Source organism: Lactuca virosa, chromosome 8, assembly GCF_052849685.1.
Source record: "Lactuca virosa cultivar CGN04683 chromosome 8, Lactuca_virosa_CGN04683_v6, whole genome shotgun sequence".
NCBI classification, from domain to species: Eukaryota; Viridiplantae; Streptophyta; class Magnoliopsida; order Asterales; family Asteraceae; genus Lactuca; species Lactuca virosa.
This window is the reverse complement of record NC_136433.1, coordinates 4,100,613-4,117,984: the sequence shown is the minus strand read 5'-3', so window position 1 is coordinate 4,117,984 and position 17,372 is coordinate 4,100,613. Positions and strand designations below refer to the sequence as shown.

The following is a 17,372-nucleotide window of genomic DNA, read 5'->3' as shown; positions in this document are numbered from 1 at the left end:
ACAACTTAAATTTATTTATATCTATATCTATCATCAAAAGTAAAATATGGTCGTATACGTAAATTTTAAATTAATTGATCATAACAATTATTAAAAATAATAATAAATCGAAAGTTATATTAAGTTTTATTTATGTGCAAGCAGCGGATAGAGACCATTGAGTAATATTGTTTAAATTAATTGAGGTTAAAAATATGAAGTTAATGGAATAACTATTACGTCATCTCAATAAGATAACCATTTGAATCTAAACGAAGATCAAATTCACAGTAGACTTAACAAACCATATATGATATCCAAAGAATTCAGCAGGGACTAAATTTGTAATTTACCCATAAAACTAACTTTAATGTAAAGGATGCATAAATAACATAATCATAAATTTAAGTTCTTTTATAAAAAAATAGAAATTAAATAAATTATATACATTTAAGTTGTTTTATAGAAAAATAACGTGATATATTGCTTGTATAATAAGCTGTAATTTAGGAAGTTATTAATTTTGGAAAGGTTTCAAAAAAAGAACCGTTGCATTTGGGAGGTCAAAAGGTTGGGTCGGTATATTGGCGCAAGTTATATACGTTCTTGGTTCTTCTCTCTACTCTTCACTCTGCACTCATCCCACTCTCCAAACACCACCGGAGAGAATCATCGCGATCTCTGTAACTCCACTCCTCAGACACCCAAGCACCCGCATCCTTCGCCGGACACTCACCACCGTGTCTATAATCCAAAGAAATTACCAAGATCGCTGTAAGTTTTCATTCTTATCGTTTTTCTCTTCTCTCTTTTATTTTAGGAGATTTTTCTCTAATTCAGATGTTGTAATTTCCTCTATATGCATGGATAAGAAAAAAAGTAGAAGTTTAGTTGTTGTTTCTTTTTGAATTCTCTTTCTTCTCATCGGGGTTTCTAGTATTACCCTGTCTTCATCTTCTTCATCTTTTTCGTTGGCGGTTTTTTTTGTACAATCTGTTTTTCTTATCATTGGGGTTTCTAGTATTACCCTGTTTTTCTTAACTGCAACTTAAAACAGAAGGAAACTACATATTGGTAATGTAGTTTTATTGATCGTTGATTGGGTGGGGGTTTTATTCATATTCATTAATCATAAATCATGGGGGGTATCCATAGAGAACGTCAGAGTAAACATCATCAGTAGCCGTGGTATGGTATCTCTTTATTTCTCAGTTGACCTATTTTCACATATAAATGTTGAAATTGGAAATTGCATCTTTATGTGTTTACTTTCACTAAAAAAATATATTCTCTCTTTTTCATGTCTGAAGGCTTGAGTTCATTTAGTTGATAGTTATCTTGGTATGGTGTTCAGCTGCCCTGAATTTGGGATGTGCCCCTGTAAGATCATCAACAAGCCAAAGAAACAGTAATACCAGAAGCTATCTATGCCTAAGAATCCAAGATTCTGGTCCAAATACTTGAAATTCCAACAAAACAAATGTTCAACCTCCACCTGTTCGATGAAATGCCTCGGAAATCAGTTGAAGCCCATACTTCAAATTTGAATTTGGAACTTGGTTAGGTTGAGATGATTATGTCGGGACTTTAACTTGTAATCACATGGAGTTCATGATATGCTCCATTGAAGAAGGATGCTAAAGCAGCTATTGCTATCTCTGTATCAGAAGTTACAAAGGTGGATTGAACTTACCTAATTTTCCCTTATACATGTTCTTATCAACTTATCATTCCAATATTCTGATTTGTTGAACGTGCAGATCCCCTGAGATTCTTCAGTTGTCAAAGTAGATCAAGGAGAAGCCAAAATGGTAAATTCTTTTTGTAGCAATTACAAAATGCAACTTTATAATTTTAACTAGACAATAGTATTTATCTGTGTTAGATTTACCATAATTTAGTCATGTATTGATTGTAAAAAATATGTTTTTACAAATTGCATAATAGGGTAATCTTGTTACCAACTATGGCATTATACTCACAAAATTACTTGTACACAAGGACTTAACTAATGGAGGGCTGCAAGAGCTTGTTAAAGAATTTGAAAAAGGCAAAAGCTCAACTATTCAACTATAAAAAAATATGTTTTCAACCCTCTCTCTCTCTCTCTTGCTTAGGGTTAAAAGCAGTTATATTTACCATTTAATTATATCTTATGATGCATGTGATACACTATGTTCTGAAGCGACAGTGAATGGTTTGGATAACTTTACAAAGTCAGTTATATTTATTCCATTGAGTATAACTCAAAAGCTTGCACAATTGAAGTAGTGAACAATGTGGATGAGGCCACATAACATATACACATTTAAGGAAGGTAATTATTTATCTTGTTAAAAGTGATAAATTAAATTTCCTAATGAACAAGTAATCTTCTTGTGCGGTTAAATAGACATCTTCACTTTAACCTTGGGATTGATGTCTGTGGGAGTTGTTAATTCTTCATAGGAGTGGTACCAATAAAGAAGAAGAAGAAGAAGAAGAAGAAGAAGAAGAAGAAGCAGGTTATTACCAATATTAGGATCTTTTGGGGTTTTTCTATAATATTTCTTTACATAAAAGCATTGTACTTTTAATATTTTGATTTTAAATTTTCAGGGGTTCCTACTACAATCAGTTTTTATTGGTTCTTTCATGGGTGGTATGAAGGTAATTCTTGATATTTGTCTCAACACATGAAATAGAAATGAGAATGAAATTGCTTATTCCATTTGTTTGTGATGTATTTAGGAATTCAATTCAATGATGGCATTGAAGCTTTGAGGGTGTCATATAGGAAGATGAATCATTTCTGTGTAAGATAGTCATCAACCAACCTCTCACTTGATTGCCTAAGATGTTAATTTATTTATGCATTCTAAATATTTGCACTCTATACTTTCTGGTTTCGGTTATCACTATACAAGTAAGTTCTCAGATGTTTCCATTTTTAATTGGGGTTCTAAGTTGTATTTATTTAGAGTGTATCACATATCTATTTCAACCCAAGCTTAACATAACTTATCATGAACCACAAAACTTGGATTTTGAAACTGATACTCTACTAGCATATTAATCCACTACTGGCCTGTCCATATGATCTCTTGAAATCTGTCTTTATTCAGTTTATTGTTTAATTTTGAATTGAAATTGGTCTTTTGAATATAAGATTACAAAGAAGAGGTCCATCTAACAGATGCATAGTGTAAACAATAAGTTTATCTATCTTTATTTTTTAGTTCATCACTTTAACCCTACAAACTAGGCTACACAAGTTCAAATTGCATCACAGATGTTTGACAACCAAATTTATCTATCTTTATTGTTTAATTCATCACATGTCACAATGTTGATGAATAAATTTATATGTTTAGTTTTAGTTGTTTGATTTAAAACCTTGGAGTAGTTTAGTTTTTTTTTATTACTGATGCATAGAGCAATCACCTATGGAAACTATACCATCTGTAAGTTTTTTCACCTAATTATACTGTGTGGAACTTACACACAGTTGTACGAGTTTAAATTTTATCATTTTATGTGGTTTTACAGAGAATTGTTTCTTATATTTTACTATGAGATAATCACCTCAATATATATACAATGATAAGCCTAAACATGGAAACTAGATCAATCTAAACAAGGAAAACTAAATCAAATCAAATCACTCTAATTCAATTATCCTAATTTATATCCTACATTAATATACCAGCTGTATATTAGATTAATATTAATTTGAATATTCTACACTCCCCCTCAAGTTGGAGCATAAATATCATACATGCCCAACTTGCTTACAAGAAACTCAAAACTAGGTCTGAACAATCCTTTTGTCAGAATATCGGCAATTTGTTCTTTTGAAGTGACAAATGGAATACAAATAAGCCCTGCCTCCAGCTTCTCTTTTATAAAATGTCGATCAATCTCGATGTGCTTTGTTCGGTCATGTTGTACCGGATTTTGTGAGATACTAATTGCTGCCTTATTGTCACAGAACAGTTTCATAGGCAACTTAATGTCTTTCTTCAAGTCTTCAAGAACGCGTTTTATCCATAACAACTCACAAATTCCATTTGCCATGGATCTAAACTCGGCTTCTGCAGTACTCCTTGCTACGACATTTTGCTTTTTACTCCTCCAAGTCACAAGATTCCCCCAAACATATGTACAATATCCAGAAGTTGATTTTCCATCGAAGGACCCTCCCCAATCTGCATCTGTAAATGATTCTACAGATCTGCTATCACTTTTCTTGAAAAGTAAACCCTTACCTGGGCAACTCTTTAATTATCTCAGTATCCTATATGCAGCCTTAAGGTGTTCTTCATATGGACAATGCATAAATTGACTAACAAGACTCACAGCAAAGGCAATATCAGGCCTAGTGTGTGCCAAGTAAATTAGTCTTCCAACTAATCTCTGATATTGTTCCACATTAACTGGAGTTCCATCTTTAACAGCTCCAAGTTTTTTATTTGGATCAATTGGAGTATCGACCGGCTTACAAGCACTCATCCCGGTATCATTAAGTAGGTCTAGAATGTATTTTCGTTGAGAGACGATAATACCCTTTTTAGACATAGCAACTTCCATACCAAGAAAATATCGTAATTCTCCCAAATCTTTCATTTCGAATTCTTTGGCCATCTTTTCTTTTAAAATTTCCAATTCTTCATGATAATCACCGGTGAGAATTATATCATCCACGTAAACAATCAATATAGCTATCTTTCCTTCTTTTGAAAGCTTGGTAAATAGGGTATGATCGGATTGAGCTTGACAATAATTTTGCCCTTTTACAAACAAAGTGAATCGATCAAACCATGCCTTTGGTGACTGCTTTAAACCATATAATGCCTTTTGTAGTTTGCATACTTTGGAGTGAAATTTTTCTTCAAAACCTGGGGGAGGTCTCATATATACTTCTTCTTCTAGTTTTCCATTGAGAAATGCATTTTTTACATCAAAATGTCTTAGACTCCAGTCGAGATTTGCTGCAATAGATAACAAAATTCTCACAGTGTTAAGTTTAGCAACTGGAGCAAATGTCTCCTTGTAGTCTATACCGTATGTCTGTGTAAATCCCTTGGCTACAAGTCTTGCCTTGTAGCGTTCAAGGGTACCATCAGCTCTAAATTTCAGAGTGAATACCCACTTACAACCGACAACAGGTTTTCCTTTTGGTAACTCTTCAATTTTCCATGTCTGATTCTTCTCAAGAGCTTGCATCTCCTCGTAGATAGCCTTTTTCCATTCGGGTTGGGATAGAGCCTCCTGAATACTACTTGGAACAACCACAGATGATACATTCATAGAAAAAGAAGTGAACGTAGGAGAAAGCTTTGAATATGAAACATAGGCTGAGGTTGGATATTTGGCACAGGTTCGTTTTTCTTTTCGGAGGGCAATAGGAAGTTCAAGGTCAAAGTTTTGCTTACCATTTTCAGATTCTGGTGTCGGTTCAGATTCATGACTTGCTGGTGAAGTATTAGACTCTACACCCCGATTTGGAAACTTCCTTGTGTAAACTTTGTCAAACTGTGTGCTTGCCCGATTCCTATATCCATCCTCAGTTAATTCTTGAGATATATTTGGTTTTTTTTCGGGTATTAAAAGAGTAGGCTCTAAAGTAGTAGCCTCTGGTACTAAAATCATAGTCTCACTATTATTGGATAAATTTTTCTGAATTTGAGTATTTTTAGATCCTGATTCTTTGAAAAATATATCATCTTCCAGATTATTCTCCCCCTGAAGATGAGCAGTAAAAAATGGTTTTGATTCAAAAAATTCAGTATCCATGGTAACAAATATTCTTTTAGAAACAGGATCAAAACATTTATACCCTTTTTGGGTTGGGGTTATCCCTAAAAAAACACATTTTTTTCCTTTTGGATCTAACTTACTTGCAGATCTGTCAGGATTTTTTATAAACACAGTACATCCAAAAATATGTAATGGCATAGAATGAAAAACATAAGATTGCGGAAATTCTTTTTGAAGAATATCAATCGGTGTTCTAAATTTTAAAACTTTTGAAGGCATTCGATTTATTAAATAAGTAGCATGAAGAACACTATCACCCCAAAGATATTTTGGAATTTTTGTTGAAAACATCAGTGCGCGGGTGACTTCAAGTATGTGTCTATTTTTTCTTTCAGCTATGCCATTTTGTGGTGGTGTATCTGTGCAAGAGCTTTGATGAATTATCCTATTTTTTTCTAAAAAATTGGTTAGTGTGTTAGTAAAATACTCACGCCCATTGTCACTCCTAACCATTTGAATTTGGGTTTGAAATTGAGTTTGAACCATATGATAAAACCTTTTAAAAACATTTTCAACTTCAGATTTTTCTTTTAACAAAAACACCCACCTCACCCGTGTATGATCATCAATTAATGTTAGAAACAATCTTTTACCCGAAAGAGTAGATACCCGAGATGCACCCCATATATCACTATGAATAAGTGCAAAGGGTTTTGTTGGTTTATATGGATGTGAAGGATATGGATTTTTATGATGCTTGGACAAAGCACAAATTTCACATTGAAAAAAAGAAGGATTTTTATTGATGAATAAATCAGGAAAAAGTTTTTTTAGATAATAAAAACTAGGATGTCCTAAGCGAAAATGCAACAAATATATCTCATTATTACTTTGGTTGGTAGAGATTTGTAGGCATGCACTCTCTTGACATTCATTCTTAGACTTCATCCCCTCTTCGAGAATGTAGAGTCCTTCACGTTCCTTAGCATTGCCAATCGTCCTTCCCGACTCCAGTTCCTTAAAATGACAATGTGATGGATAAAAGTTAGCTTGACAATTTAGATCACGGGTCAATTTGCTAATAGATATAAGATTGCCTGACAAGTTTGGGACATGCAATACTTTGGGTAAGGTTAAAGAAGGTGAAATTACTATATCACCAGTACCAGCAATTGCTGATAAGGATCCATCAGCAATTTTAACTTTTCTATTTCCTGCACAAGGTTTATATGTTGAATATAACCCAGAATTTCCGGTCATATGGTTACTAGCACCTGAATCAATGATCCAAGTGCTGTGAGGTTTAGAACAAAAATAGGAAACAATAGAAATTGTTTTACCATCTCGTACAAAAGAGCAGGAGGGGATATTAGGATCAGTAGATTTGTGTGTAGTGTGTAGTAGTTTCAGGAGATGCTCAATCTGATCCTTCGTGAAAGCTGGTTGTCCCGAGGTGACTTGAGACACATGAGAATCTTCAGCTATGGCTTGATAGCCTTTCTCTGGTTTCTTTTTCCCTCCCGGTGGTTTTCCATGAATCTTCCAGCAAGTCTCCCTTGTATGCCATAGCTTTTTACAAAAATCACAGCATGGTTTTTTTCTCTCTCCTTCAGGTCCTCCTCGAGCAAAAAGTGCAGAAACTTCATTTTCTTGCTCGGTAGATTCATTGTTGTACATGATCTTCCGACGATTTTCCTCCAATCGAACTTCAGAAAAAACTTCTCGGATCGATGGCAGTGGACGTCGTCCAAGAATTCTCCCTTTCACTTCATCTAGAGCACGGTTAACACTTGCGAGGAACATGAACACAATGCTACCATCTCATTGTAGTAGCTTGTTACAGCCCTATTTCCTTGCTTAGACTGCCAAAGTTTTGTTTTTAATTCAAAAATCTGGGAGAAATTTTCCAGATCTGAGTAGGTCTCTTTAACAGAATCCCACACCTCTTTGGCTGTCTTCATGAACATATGTGGCTTGGCAATTGAGCTGTCCATGGAATTGAGAAGCCATGCTGTGACAAGGGAATTTTCAGATCTCCAGATATTGTACCCTTCCTCTCCTTCCTTTAGCGCCTTCACATCTCCAGTGAGATACCCTAACTTTCCTCTTCCATCTACAGCAAGCTTTACCGACTGAGACCACTCCAAATAATTGTTGCCATTTAATTTATGCACTGTGATGTGCATAGACAGAGGAGCTGTGTCACTAACAACAGAAGAAGATTTTTTTGGGTTGGCTGCAGGACCTTTATTTCCTGTCTCCATCGTGAGGATAAAGGGTTTAGGGTTTAGTAAAATTGGTAGTTTTACAGCTCTGATACCATGTGGTTTTACAGAGAATTGTTTCTTATATTTTACTATGAGATAATCACCTCAATATATATACAATGATAAGCCTAAACACGGAAACTAGATCAATCTAAACAAGGAAAACTAAATCAAATCAAATCACTCTAATTCAATTATCCTAATTTATATCCTACATTAATATACCAGCTGTATATTAGATTAATATTAATTTGAATATTCTACATTTTAAAATTATTTGCTTACTTGCCCCTGCTGATTCTCAACCTGATTTTGCACCAACATGGTTCCAATTTTTCAATAAAGAACTTTTCAGTCCATGAAGCCTTTGATCATCCTGTTAAGTTTTTAAAGTGCATTGTTACTCATTCTCCCATTTAAAACTACATGGCTTTAATTATAATGAATGTGAGATTGTTTCTTCAAATAACACTGATCCTTCCTATCAACAACTTTGTACATCTTTTCTGTTTTGGTCCACAATAATCAAGATGGATCATCAGAGAGGTTTTTTCATTTCTTAAATATCAATTTTACTATGTAAAAAGTATTGAATATATATATATATATATATATATATATATATATATATATATATATGTGTGAATTTCATAATTGCATGTGATACAGAGCAAGTAATGTTAGGAACCGGACCGGGTACACGCAGCGGAAACACTATCACACACACAAACACACGAAGGAAATAAAGCAAGAAGGAACACAAGGATTTTACGTGGTTCGGATTCGGTGTAAATCCTACGTCCACGGGCTGCAACTAGATTTTCTTATTAACTCAATAAGATTACAATTTATAACTCTACAAGTTATATTTGATGCACACATACAAAGGGTTACATCGCACATATATATATATATATATATATATATATATATATATATATATATATATATATAGGAGAGAGAGCCGTACTTTCTTTTGTTTACACAAATTGCCGTCCAAAATTTTCCTTCAATTCACATATTGTGAATATAATATTGCGGCCCTCCATTACCGACCATGCAAAAAATGCGTCCAATAATAAACAATTGATTTGCCGACATGTACGTCCATTCAATATTAAACAATTGAATTGTTTAATAATTGTCAAGTTACATTTATGGCCCTTGAACTCTTAGGAACTTGTCAATTTGTTCAAGACTCCATAAATTTTAACAATCTCCCACTTGGAGGCTTGAACAAATTAGTCTTTCTCCGCCATCCAACTCTTAATTACTCCAGTAATCTTAAAAAACAACCAAGTCCTTCAAGCTTCCAGTTCCAAAGAACAAGCTAAAACTTAGTCTGATTTCTCTAGTTGCAGCCACCCCTCATCATCAATTACTAGAAGGGCCAGTTGAAGCTCCCACTAGCTCCAACTCAGCCGTGGCTAATCCCACCACCAACTCATCCTCTGTCTCAACCGGTTTGGACACTCCACCAGATCCAGAGATACACCGAGGACCACTAACACTCTCCCAACTTTGCAAACATTCAACAGGAGAGAATTTTTCAGTCTTAGTCTTCAAAACCCAACGGCTCTTTGTAACTGTACCCGGAACACGTCTCGTGTTCCCACTGTCACAGAATCCCCTGAATGGTTTAGACTTTTGAACTCGTTCAGCTAACATCTCTTTGGCTCCAGAATTCATGTTTGCAAAATGAACTCTCTTAGCCGTAGATTTAGCGAACCAGATTTTGTCTTGCTTAACAGGGACGGTCATACTTCCCTCATCAGGTACCTCAACCATATACAATGACCCACACTTCATACCACGAGCAATCACCAGATCACCATTGACCACCCTCCATTTACCACTTCCAAACCTTACTTCCAGTCCTTGTTTATCCAGCTGACCAACAAAAATCAATTTCTTCTTCAGCTCCGGAATCACCCTGACATCCTTCAGGCTCCATGTAGTTCCCAATGAAGTAACCAAATCAATATCTCCCATGCCCGTTACTTGAAGCATCTCGTCATTTGCTAACCGTACCTTTCCAAAATCTCCTTCTTTTAGATTCACCATCGTTTCCCCGTTGTCCATGGCGTGAAACGAAGCCCCTGAATCCATGACCCAAGAGTCTACAGAACTTTCCATACTAAGTATCAATGCATCATCCTCAGACACACTCTCAGCACCGGCAATGTTCAATTCTTTCTTTGGACATTGACTCTTAACATGTCCCACCTCCTGGCAGTTCCAGCACTTCACATTCTTCTTAGTTCTAGATGAACTTCTTCCCCGACTCCCACTGCTTCCACTATTCCTGCTATTCCCTCTACCTCTTCCGACATTTAATAAATCAGAAGAGGAAGATCCACCTTGATTCTTGCGTCTGATATCCTCGCCTAGAACCAAATCTCTAACCCCTTCAAAAGTCATACCATTGGTCCCCACGGAACTCGTAACAGCGGTAACTGTTCCGGACCAGCTATCAGGTAGAGAAGCTAGTAGCAGTGATGCTTGAGTCTCGTTATCAAATTTAATTCCCACAGATGATAATCTGGACAGAATTGAATTTAGATTGTTAATGTGAACCGTAACTGAGCCTTCCTCATTCATCATTGTAGTGAACAACTCCTTCATCAAGAACACCTTGTTAGCAGCCGATGGTTTCTCATACATATTTGACAGAGCCTCCATCATACCACGCGCCGTGGTTTCATTCATGACGAAAGCAACGCTCTTCGTCAATGACAATGTAATAACCGCCTTGGCTTTCTTGTCCTTTGAGTTCCACGCATCTTCAAAAGCTTTTTCCATTTTCTCCGGTTTGTCTCCGAGTACCATGTCCAAGTCTTTCTGACATAGCAATGCTTCTAATTGCATTTTCCACCAGCTAAAATCAGAACCGTTGAACTTTTCGATTACAACCTTGTCTTCAGCCATTATGACAAACAAGAGAAAAAATAAGGTACACTCGTGTGTGACAGAAAAACGATCGTACCCTCCAAAACCTCGCTAACCAGGCTCTGAAACCAGTTGTTAGGAACCGGACCGGGTACACGCAGCGGAAACACTATCACACACACAAACACACGAAGGAAATAAAGCAAGAAGGAACACAAGGATTTTACGTGGTTCGGATTCGGTGTAAATCCTACGTCCACGGGCTGCAACTAGATTTTCTTATTAACTCAATAAGATTACAATTTATAACTCTACAAGTTATATTTGATGCACACATACAAAGGGTTACATCGCACATATATATATATATATATATATATATATATATATATATATATATATATATATATAGGAGAGAGAGCCGTACTTTTGTTTACACAAATTGCCGTCCAAAATTTTCCTTCAATTCACATATTGTGAATATAATATTGCGGCCCTCCATTACCGACCATGCAAAAAATGCGTCCAATAATAAACAATTGATTTGCCGACATGTACGTCCATTCAATATTAAACAATTGAATTGTTTAATAATTGTCAAGTTACATTTATGGCCCTTGAACTCTTAGGAACTTGTCAATTTGTTCAAGACTCCATAAATCTTAACAAGTAAGGTATTGGCAGAAATGAGAAACACAATTGGGGTAAATGATTGCAAGATGGGGCACTTAATCATGAACCAAATCCATGGAATTTTATGTAAGTGCATTTCATGAATATACAATTTGTTTCCATCTTTTCATAAAGTAAAACTTGAATGACTTGGATTTTTTTGACAGATGTCTAATGCTTCTCCTAGTCAGCATCTTGGCTGTTTACTCAACAAAGAGGATGTGGATGAGGTTCTTTCTGAAAAAAAAAAACTATTTTTTTAAGGCTATATAAGAGTATAACTATCATGCAAAGATATTATTCCCAACATGACATTTTCAAAATCAGCATGTTGTTTTTCTTTCCTACCTTTTCCATTTTAATCCCAAGAGCAATTTAGGGCGTGTTTGATTTTCATGGATTCCATAGAAATTTGAAGGAATTGGAATGTGAGATTCCTTCGGTTACATATTTGGTTGACAAAATGGATGGAACTGGATTTTATCAAATTCCCCCAAAATCTGTATTAAAAGGATTTTTTTATCATTCCTACGGAAGAACTGAAATTCCATTATTTAAATCTTCATTAAAAAGACTAATTTTATCCTTCCTTCTTTATTCTCACTCCTAATTTATCCTAATATACAACTCAATAAATGTTAATTTTTTATAATCAATTATTTATTTTTCTTCATAAGTCATTTTTAATGTCATGTTACTTATTTTTAATGTTTATGAAGTTAGAGCGTGTAGTTTGATGTTTATATAGTTAGTGTTTAATAATTGTTTCACACATAAAATCTTTTGCATTAAATAGCAGTTCTATTATTTTATTAAAAAAATCACTAAAGAGTGTTTCGGTCATTTAACATAATTTCCACAAAACAAAAAATGAATGGAATCAACATCCATTCCATTTTTTGTCAACCATACACATGACAATTTCCATTCATTTCAAAAATATTCTGTGCACCACAAGTTCCCTTACATTACTGTGAGATTAATTGCCTATATAACAAAATTTTCACTTCAATTTTTTTTATGTTCTTATCTAGCTTTTTTGTCAATGTTTAAAGGTTCGCTTTTAGTTCCATTGAATCTCAAATAAGGGTGTTGTGTTGGGTGATTATGACTTCATGGAAGCGATATGCAGGTGTCACATCTTTTATATTAGTATTTCAAGTCTCAAGCATCTTAACGGCATCATATTGGAAATTTTCCTATATGATTACTTATACAATGATAAAAATGAAATTTTTTGTCAAAATTCATAGAAGATATTCAAAGTTTTATCATTTTTCCTTTGAAATCAAACTTCATATAAGATTTACTCATTATTTTCTTTTGTCTTCCTTTTCCTTGGATAGGAAATTTGGGAACCAACTTTTGTTTCTTGCTGCAATCATTTAACCTTCAATTCTTACCTTCACATTTATAACTGTTACAATGCTTAAGGTATATATATTTCTTATATGCCATATAGCTTTATAATAATGTATGACATGATTTATGACAATTTAAATCTACCTTGTGTTTTCTAGGTCCTGAGCTTTGTTTCTTAAGCAACAAATAAACAGCCAAAGGAAGCAACTAAACTAAAACTTTTAAAGAAAGTCACTTTGGTCTATGAGTATGGAAGATGTACTATTACTTCTACTTGATTCTTAATTTTTATTTAATGATTTCTACTTTGAAATGGAAACTTCAACTGAGAGTTGAGATTACCATGTGATAGAGGTTATGGGAAAGCTTGCAGATACTGTCATTTATCTAAAATGTCTTTAGTGGTTGGAATCTTGCATTAAATTGAATTTTGACACACACACACACACACATACTATTTTCTTATGAACTGTTAATCTTGTGCAGGTAAATAAACAATTTTTTAGAAAGAGAAAGAGGGGTAAATAAACAATTATGGCTTGAAGTAAATAGGGCATAAATATCTTCACTTTAACCTTAGGATTGATGTCTGTGGGAGTTGTTGATTCTTCATAGGAGTGGCACCGATAAAGAGAAGAAGAAGAAACGGGTTGAATCCAGTAGGTTGTTCACAATTATGATTCGTTGGACTTTTTTTATGATGGTTCTTTACATAGAAGCATTACACTTTTAATATTTTGATTTTAAGTTTTCAGGGGTTCCAACAACAATCAATTTTGATTGGTTCTCCCATGGGTGGTATGAAGGTAATTCTTGATATCTGTCTCAACACATGAAATAGAAATGAGAATGAAATTGCTTATTCCATTTGTTTGTGATGTATTTAGGAATTCAATTCAATGATGGCATTGAAGCTTTGAAGGTGTCATATAGGAAGATGAATCATTTCTGTGTAAGATAGTCATCAACCAACCTTACTTGATTACCTAAGGTGTTAATTTATTTATGCATTCTAAATATTTGCACTCTGAAAATCTATACTTTCTGGTTTCGGTTATCACTATACAAGTAAGTTAAAGTTCTCAAATAAAATCAATGTTTCTATTTTTAATTAAGGTTCTAAGTTGTATTTATTTAGAGTGTATCACATATTTATTTCAACCCAAGCTAGCTAACTTATCATGAACCATAAAACTTGGATTTTGAAAAGATATTATGTTATCATCATGGTAAATGAAACTCATACTCTTCTAGCATATTAATCCACTCCTGGCCAGTTCATGATCTCTTAAACTCTGTCTTTATTAGGATCACAAAGAAGAGGTCCATCTAACAGATGCATAGTTTGTAGATAAGAAACTAATTATACACTAACCTTGGAGCAGTTTAGTTTTTTTAATTACTGATGCATAGAACCATCACCTATATAAACTATACCTGTCTGAAATTTGAAAAAATTGGTTTAAAGAAAGGAAACTTTCATGAAAGATTTATTTAATAACTGTTAAATTGGAGTATTTGAGGAGTGGATTGATAACATTGTGGGTGTGGCTTATCCAATGAATTTGTTGGATCTAGTACAAAAAGTAAGATGTATTTTGTATCATTTTATGTTGGTTTATTTCTTAAGTAAAGTTGTAAAGTTTTAAACATAAATATGCAGATGATTTGTGGTCAGGAAATTAATGCTATTTTATTTTTAGGAGAGACATTCTCATCTGATCAGGATGAAGAGTGTTTTGGACTTGGAAGCTCAGGTATTTTCTTCAATTCAATTTGTTTAGGCCAAATTGTATCCACTTCTTATATGATAACATTGACATTCTAAATTTAGCAAGGTTTGAATGTGTTAGGTTTGCCATGTTTGTTTACTCGATTTTAATCTTATTGTAATAGTGGCTAACAACAACATTTAATCCACTTCTGGCTAGTTCATAATCTCTTAAACTTTCTTTATTGTTTAGTTTTTGAATTGAAATCGGTCTCTTTGGATATAATATAAAAAAGAAGATGTCTATCTAACAGATGCATAGTTTGTATATATTTATCTGTTTAGGTATAAAGTTATATGTTTAGTGTTAGTTGTTTGATTTAAAACCTTGGAGTGGTTTAGTTTTTTTTATTACTGATGCATAGAGCCATCACTTATAGAAGCTATACCTGTCTGTAAGTTTTTCACCTAATTATACTGTGTGAAAGTTACACACAGCTGTAAGAGTTTAAATTTTATCATTTTAAAATATTTGTTTACTTGCCCCTGCTGCTGATTCTCAAACTGATTCTGTACCAACATGGTTCCAATTTTTCAATAAAGAACTGAAAATTTTCAGTCCATGAAGCCTTTGATCATCCTGTTAAGTTTTTAAAGTGCATTGCTACTCATTTTCCCATTTAAAACTACATGGTTTTAATTATAATGAACAAAGATCCTCCTTCCTATCAACAAGATGGATCTTTTCTGTTTTGGTCCATGATAACCAAGATGGATCATCAGAGAGGTTTTTGCATTTCTTAAATATCAATTTTATTATGATGTAAAAAGTATTGAATATATATATATATATATATATATATATATATATATATATATATATATATATGTGAATTTCATAATTGCATGTGATACAGAGCAACTAAGATAGTGGCAGAAATGAGAAACACAATTGGGGTAAATGATTGCAAGATGGGGCACTTGATCATGAATGAAATCCATGGGAATTTTATGTAAGTGCATTTCATGAATATACAATTTGTTTCCATCTTTTCATAAAGTAAAACTTGAATGACGTGGATTTTTTTGACAGATGTCTGATGCTTCTCCTAGTCAGCATCTTGGCTGTTTACTCAACAAAGAGGATGTGGATGAGGTTCTTTCTGAAAAAAAAACAATTTTTTAAGGCTATATAACAGTATAACTATCATGAAAAGATATTATTCCCAACATGACATTTTCAAAATCAGCATGTTGTTTTTCTTTCCTACCTTTTCTATTTTAATCCCAAGGGCAATTTAGGGCGTGTTTGATTTTCATGGATTCCATAGAAATTTGAAGGAATTGGAATGTGAGATTCCTTCAGTTACATATTTGGTTGACAAAATGGATGGAACTGGATTTCATCAAATTCCCCCAAAATCTGTATTCAAAGGATTTTTTTTTATCATTCCTAGGGAAGAACTGAAATTCCGTTATTTATTTCTTCATTAAAAAGACTAAATCTATCCTTCCTTTATTCTCACTCCTAATTTATCCTAATATACAACTCAATAAATGTTAATTTTTTATAATCAATTATTTATTTTTCTTCATAAGTCATTTTTAATGTCATGTTACTTATTTTTAATGTTTATGAAATTAGAGCATGTAGTTTGATGTTTATATAATTAGTGTTTAATAATTGTTTCATACTTAAAATCTTTTGCATTAAATAGCAGTTCAATTATGTTATTAAAAAAAATCACTAAAGGGTGTTTCAGTCATTTAACATAATTTTCACTTCAATCCTTTTTATGTTCTTAGTTAGCTTTTCTGTCAATGTTTAAAAGGTTCAATTTCAGTACTTATTCGGTACGCCTGGTAATTCTTTGCAAAGATATTTGTTATTTAGTCAATTCTTTTTTTTTTTTTTTTAAGAAGTCTGGTTTTATTTAGCGAATTGGGACATCAGGGAAGGGAAATGCCACATGTGGTCTTTGGTGGGTTGAAATGTTAAAAACAAGTGGTCAATATAAAGAGGTAATATTCCAGTTAGTGTTTCAGTAGAAGGAAACTACATAATTGTTTCTGTAGTTTTGTTGATTGATTTGGTTGGGGGTTTTCTAAAATTTGTTTTGAGTATTAGTATCTCAGGTTATTTGGCTCTGTTGTCTGCTAACATAAACATAGTAGGACAACTATATATATATATATATATATATATATATATATATATATATACACACACACACACACACTGTATTTACATTTGTGTAAGTCAACTTGAAATTGTTGGATGACATGGCGGAATTGAGACCCTACTGTGCTCTGCAGTGTTCCATGATTATGTAACAGACAGGGTATATGATGGGTATGATAAATTTATGTATTTTTAACAGAGTTTTCTAATTTCAAAATTTTCTTATTAAGGCAATATAGTTTGAAAAACTTACCCAATTATAGCATCATACTTTTAGCTATAAAGACATTATACTTTTGGATGTCTACCTAATTATAGCATTGTACTTTGATCTTTTTTTTCTTATCAGGGCATTATGCATTGAAAATTCTTCCATATTATAGCATTGTACTTCCAATTTTTTTTCCTTGTTATGACATTATACTTTGAATACTCCAACCATTTACTAAAAAGTTTGCATAATTAAGCAGTGAAATAAATCACTTTGTATTTGAAAGGAAAGTAGGACGCTTTATATAATAAGCAATCAATCACTGAAAGTACATTGCTATTTCTTGCATTTAAACCCTAT

The 17,372-nt window shown here is 33.4% G+C and overlaps 3 long non-coding RNA genes across 3 annotated transcripts; all 3 read left to right on the top strand.

The window, feature by feature from the left end:
• Positions 1 to 586: 586 nt before the first annotated feature.
• On the top strand, positions 587 to 1,790 carry LOC145128759 (uncharacterized). The gene is made up of 3 exons (XR_013717088.1): positions 587 to 753; positions 1,334 to 1,657; positions 1,740 to 1,790. It is a non-coding gene; the product is annotated as an uncharacterized LOC145128759 (long non-coding RNA).
• A 385-nt stretch (positions 1,791 to 2,175) lies between these two features.
• On the top strand, positions 2,176 to 2,796 carry LOC145129336 (uncharacterized). The gene is made up of 4 exons (XR_013717457.1): positions 2,176 to 2,296; positions 2,428 to 2,483; positions 2,578 to 2,628; positions 2,710 to 2,796. It is a non-coding gene; the product is annotated as an uncharacterized LOC145129336 (long non-coding RNA).
• Positions 2,797 to 13,400: 10,604 nt separating this feature from the next.
• On the top strand, positions 13,401 to 15,889 carry LOC145128475 (uncharacterized). The gene is made up of 6 exons (XR_013716929.1): positions 13,401 to 13,571; positions 13,664 to 13,714; positions 13,796 to 13,860; positions 14,612 to 14,665; positions 15,537 to 15,632; positions 15,713 to 15,889. It is a non-coding gene; the product is annotated as an uncharacterized LOC145128475 (long non-coding RNA).
• Positions 15,890 to 17,372: the final 1,483 nt, after the last annotated feature.